The sequence below is a fragment of the Lytechinus variegatus genome, chromosome 1 (assembly GCF_018143015.1).
Source record: "Lytechinus variegatus isolate NC3 chromosome 1, Lvar_3.0, whole genome shotgun sequence".
Taxonomy (NCBI): domain Eukaryota; kingdom Metazoa; phylum Echinodermata; class Echinoidea; order Temnopleuroida; family Toxopneustidae; genus Lytechinus; species Lytechinus variegatus.
The window spans coordinates 31,405,905-31,412,044 of record NC_054740.1 but is presented as its reverse complement, the minus strand read 5'-3'; the positions used below and the strand labels follow the sequence as shown (position 1 = coordinate 31,412,044).

Here is a 6,140-nt window from a genome sequence, read left to right as displayed (position 1 = left end):
TTGAACTCGGATCGCGAGATTCAGAGTCTCGAGTGCTAACCATTACACCATTTGCAATGTAAATATATGTGAGTGTATTAAACACTGTTTTCCTGGTAACATTCACCTCTGTGTTAATGACGACTATCTGAATGAGCCTGTATAGACCATCATATTGATGGATTTTGTAACGAAAGTTGTTCCCGACAACTTGGGAGCCTGGGTATCAACTTTTTTTTTAAGCAAGAACTTTTTTTTCGGACATTTCAGGTTTTCTGACAAACTTAAACCCCTTTAAATGGAACTCGTGCATTTCTTTCGCTCCTTCTCATTTCTGGTGATATATCTCAGTCAGAATAATACATTTTGGCGCATTTTTGATTGAATAACTCTTTCTCAAAATAAGATCTTGTAGATTCCTCGTTCGCTCCAGAGTCGTAATAACTTGTGATTTGTTTTTGGAGACGGTTTCAGAAAGCATTCTTGCAGTTGTTATGACTCATTCCATCCCGTTGATTTATCGTTTTATATTTTCTTATTGTCCAAGCCCCTTACATCCCCTATAAACAGGAGCGGCGATCCGGGGGGGGGGGGGGGTGGAGCAATGAAAAGTGCTCAAGAAAAACTGCCCCCCTCCCCCTCGCGAACGTGTACTATGCCGTTTCCACCCGATGAGGACCCAATTTAGGTGTAACCAATTAAAAGCACTTTCTTGTACAAGTGCCAAATTTACCAAAATTGCCCCCTCTCGTACGTGTTCTGTTCCCTATTCACATGAGAAGGACATGTTTTATGTGTTAGCAAGTGTCATTTCTCTTATCAGCGCCATGTTTAAAAACCAAAATAAGCCCCCTTACGACGAACGTGCCCCTTTCACCCGAGGACCCGTTTTTTATGTGTGAGCAAGTGCCCCTTGCCTTCTTGTAAGTGCCCTTTCTCAGTGCCCCGTTTTACCCAAGAAAATTGCCCATCTTGAACATGTTCTGTGTCCTTTTCATCCGAAAAGGACCCATTTTATCTGTTAACGAGTGTCTTGCCTTCTCACAATAGGTGCAGGTTCTTTATATCAAATAAGTTGTCCTTAAAGACCAATCTTTTCGTGTCTGATGAGGGCTTAATTCTGCAAGTGTATCCTTTAATAAAACAATCCCTTTCAAAATATGATCTGCCCCTTTCGCTACTTCTTTTTCTTTTGATAATGAAATTCATCCCTTTTAACCTAGAATTAAATGCCATAATTTAATATGCCATTGTTTACTTTTGATAAATGCCCCTTTTCTTTTCGAGTTTGTTCAAATTGTTCACTCTGTTAATGTTAAGCTGGCGTTTATTTTCCTTAGGAACAAGTGCTCCTATTATGATTCTGGAAAAACACATTTTGAATTGATGAATTAAAGACACATCCATTGCCAAAGAAATGTCGTCAGGAACAGCCAGCGTTTGCAATACTTTTGCAAATTTCCATTAAGAATTGGCATCATTGGTAAGAAACAAGAAAACAATAATCTCATTTAATGTTACTACTTATGAAGGAAAAAAAACTTGTAAGAATAATCCTATATACGTGCCTTAAGTTTCATGCAGGCGAGTGGGGTAGATAAGCATTTTAGTCATTGTTTTAACAAAGTCCCTTTTCGAAAGAAAAGGGGCCCTTATATTCCATTATGGAATTTTCATATGTCCTTTCAACCTCGCTCCGCCGCCCCTGCCCATACATTTGGACAGGTGTAGAACAGCGCCTGTATCAAATAATTGAATTATGTATTGAGTAATTTGTCCATTTATTCATTCATTCATTACTCTGCCATCCGTCTTTTTTTTTTGGGGGGGGAATTCGATTTTCTACAAATATGAAAGCTGATTTTAAACAGATAAAAAATCAAAGAAGCTTAATGGTGAAAATCACTTTAAAAATCGGATGTAAAATAACAAAGCTGTATTAAAACAGTAAATTACAAACGAGGGAGTCGATGATGTCACTCACTATTACCTTTTTCTTGTTTTTTTTTATTGGGCCTGTGTAAATCTTAACAGATTTGACACTTATAAGGGCACTAGAATTAATTGAACCATAAAATGTTAAAACGATGGTAATTGCACATGTTCTGTGAAGAATAAAACTCTGTTTGACTTGACAATCAGGATAAGAAAAAGATATCTAATATTTCATGTAATAAAATTACAAAAGAATTAGTGAGTGGGCGATCTCATTGGTCCCCCAATTTAAAGGGGGAATCCATCCTTGGTCGTAAAATGTTGTGTTGGAAAGGAGAAAATTCAATAAAACGGAATGGTGAAAGTTTGAAGGAAATCGGACAAGCAATAAGAAAGGTATGGCTGCTTTAAAATTGAAATCCCTAAGATTATCTAGATTTCACATTGGCAACTGGGTAAGTAAATTATGTCAAGGGGCAAGGACAACTTTCCCATAGACCGGTGCCTATTTACCAGGGATTTGTGGGTTTCTCTTAAGTACCCTTTCCCCTGATGGGGCAGTAAACTAAATACAACTCAGGTAGTATATTGTTTTATGTCCTCATGAAAGGAAAATACAGTTTGAAGTAAATTTTTTAAAGAAAAAAAAAGAAATTTTAGCCATTTTATGTATTGGAGTACACGGAAGAGTAATCCTTGCCTATTTGAAGTCTCCATGAGTAGAGTGACTACCAATATTTACAACTTTTTAAAAAATTATAATTTGTTATTGTTTGTCCGATATTGTTCAAACTTTCACCTATCAGCTTGTCTGATCTTTTTATTTTACCTCTAAAAACAAGTTTTTATTTGCATGAGTTAATGGATTCCCCTTTAATACCGACCTGGGTCCCGTTTCATAAAGAGTAACAACTATTGTAACTTTGTTATTATGCCAAATACCATGGCAACGGGGCTCAGCAGCCAATCAAAATCAAGCTTACCATGGTAGTTGCCATGATGATGATGGCAAAGTTACAACAGTTGTAACTCTTATGAAACAGGCTCTATGATGTATGTAGTACTATAACTTTTCTTTGTGAAGTTAAACGAAAAAATATGTCGTTAACTCTTTTATTCTAAATTAGTTATTTTTTTTAAGTGTTATGTTCGTTTGATTTTTTCTCTTTTTATTTAAATCAACCTTTTGTGGGGGGGGGTAAACTTTCCCTATTAAAAAAGCAATGGGGAAATGGGAACCGATGAGATAGAAACCGTGGCCCTGGGAAGCGGGGATGCTGAAGCATGCACCCCTAAGATTTTCCTGGGGATGCTGCGTGTGTTATTTTCTTTAGGCAGCACCCCCTGAATTGTGGTAGGCCGGTGAAAAGGTTAAGAAATATAACCAAAATGTTCCTTTTTATTAAATTTCTCCGGATCAAATTGACCTTCATTTTGTAGCGTAAGCCTTTTTTCTTTCTTTTTTTTTCTTTCTTTTTTTTCCTGTCAAACTTCTTGGTACCATAATGACCTCCATTATGTACCGAAACTTTTTTGGGGGTCAAATTTCTGGGTACCAAAATTACCACCATTTTTGAGTGAGCACCTAACGGCTTTTTCTTTTGCTTTGTCAAATTTACATCAGTACCCTCTATTTAAAAAAATCGTTCTCAGGGCCTTGACAAAAATCCGTTATTTTGAAGTGAGATTGCCGATGAAACGATCTTTTGTTTGACTAATATATAAAACATTCTTGTTAGATTTTTTAAAAAGTTTATATACTAAATTTTTCAAGAGACTTGCCAAACTTCGGAACAAGTATATGCAAAGTGTATTCCAAGAATGGTAAAATGAATACTCCAAATTTCTTTTTTTAGAAAAGAAAGAGGGATGACAATTCATTTTAATCATTAAAATTAAAACTGAAAAAAAAACTTGCTCCCAAAAGGAAAGTATATGCTTTCATGCGGCCAGTGACCCGCTCTTATAGCAAAAATAAACCTAAATATTTTTTGTGAATGATCGTATGGGTTGCCCTATATGAGATCAGGCCATGGGAGACCTCTTATTTTTTCTAGAAACATTGAAGAAAAAAAAGACAAGGGGAAAGAAAAAAAAGGGGAAGAACAGGGACCGCGGAAGTGGGGGGGCGGAAGCCCCCCCCCTGACTTTTTCCCCCAACCCTGTACAAAAACATAAAAATGGCCATATGATTGGGAGTTTTTTGCATGGTCAGCCCCCCCCACTTTGAAAACCGTACCACTTCATTTGAAGCTAGACGGGTAAGGTAACCTTGAAGATCGTGATGATAAAGGTGCCTGTTTTGGGGCTTTTTTGTCCCCAATTTGTTTCCCCTAACGAAGTTTGCTCGCTTGAGCTTTCTCGCGCTATATTCATGTACTACATACCGTACAGTCAGGCAGCGCAGCGCACATGAAATGATACGAGTGGGACTGTATCGTAAAATTGCTAATGCAAAATTGCGTGGGAGAGATCGAGAGAGCGAGTCCGAGTCCAGGTAGTGCGATCTTCCTCAGTTATTTGAGCTATTTGAAAGCCGTTCTAGCTCAGTGGTATTAATAATTATTTCTGCGTCATTTTGTTACAGTGGATGAACTAAGTAAGGCAGCTTAGAGTAGCACTAGCAGACTGATCTGCTGTCTGGTGATTCTGTGAAACGAGAGAGATCGAGACTCATCTCATCACACTGACACACTGCAGACAGAGCTTGAGTACAGTGACAGTCAGCTGCCCGGTCTCATCGGGACAGGCTAGTTCAAGCAAATAATCAGTGACCATTCGTTCAGCTATAGCCTATTATTTGCCTCATGATTATCGGTAAGCAATAAATACAAATTCATTCAGCAATCACTATGATCATCAATCGTGATCATACTCATACTGTTTCGAGGAGTTTTTAACATTATTTTTAATTCTTTATTTCTCCTCGTACACAGAGGGCTCGCTATCAATTCATGCCGCGACCATGGCATTAGCCTAGGGGACTTGCAATGCAAAATCCCCCCGTCGGGGCTATTCAATTTTTGTCTTTAATGAATAAAAATTTTGAAAGTTAACACAACCAAAATGCAAATTAATATTCCCTCTTGGCATTAATTGCCAAAAACGGAGAAAAATCAAGTTAAAAGGAACAAAAACAGTGACTTACCTCGGCTGTCACGCAAATGCACTTCCCCGTTTTATCTGATCTTAAGTACATAAACATATGGTCATTGAGTCCCCTGTACAGATCGCGCTAGAACTTCGGTCTCTGTATTTGGTGAGTGAAGCCAACAGAGTTCAGCTGAACAACCAACATAACAGAGACTAAAGCTATTGGTCGAACTATATAGGTACGGTACCTCGAGCGAAGTTCGTGCAGGCTCCACTTCACTACTGCTACAGGAATGACAGGTGGAGTGTAGTATAGTAACGTATTGTATTACCGGACACTATCAAGTATCATATTTCCGGACGCGCATATTACTGCGTACAAAATCAATTTCGTACTGTAAGACTTCCGCAGTTCAATTTCACAGATCAATTCAAAGAACAAGATTGCAAAAACAAGGCGAAAAAATCCAACTTTTACCTTATTTTTCTCTAAAATGACAGAAAATGCTTAAGATATCATATAACATAGTTTTGCATTAACAATTGATCCCAATTGATCTATTTTCTGATGGAAATACGGACCTGATTTGCCGAATTTCAATCTTGTCCGCCGAGCCCGCTTCATTGATCACTGTGATCGCGACGGCTAATTCTCAAGGTACCCGCGGTACCCTGGCCGCGCGTACGTGTGAGAAGTTTACTGTGATAGAGAGCCGTCGACAGTCGACAGAGCACCGATAGAAGGGTCACGATATGAACGAGAATTAATGCCATATCGAATGCGCAATAAAAAAAAACTTAGTTTGCAAACACAAATTTAGTTCAAAGATCTGCTCAGAATCAATATAAGAAAGCAACCAAAAACTTAGAATTTTTCTTCCTTGCATCATTATAATCAAGAATATTTTTACCCATGGGCAATTCCACAGGTTGGTGGACATGAGCTTAAAAATTCAAATTCAATATTTTCTTGAATTTTTTAATACTTTAAGTCCTTCATACATGATAGTTTCAGGAACAATAAATAAAAAGTTTATTTTCATATGTATACTTTGGAAAAAAATGGTCAAAAGTTGTGTCTTCCATTTTGTACCAAAATACAAGAAAAATAGTGAAAAATGAAATATGCCTTA

General features: G+C 37.6%; 1 protein-coding gene across 2 annotated transcripts in view; it reads left to right on the top strand.

Annotated features, from left to right (window-relative positions):
• Window positions 1-4,302: 4,302 nt before the first annotated feature.
• LOC121411304 (adenylate cyclase type 9-like) overlaps window positions 4,303-6,140 on the top strand; it is a 48,441-nt gene continuing 46,603 nt past the window's right edge. Inside the window, exons 1-2 of one of the 2 annotated variants that reach the window (XM_041603969.1) lie at window positions 4,303-4,411; window positions 4,502-4,731. The gene's annotated coding sequence lies outside the window, so the exon portion shown is untranslated. Of the gene's footprint in view, window positions 4,732-6,140 lie in introns of both variants that reach the window. The other variant, XM_041603960.1, reaches the window with a different exon arrangement.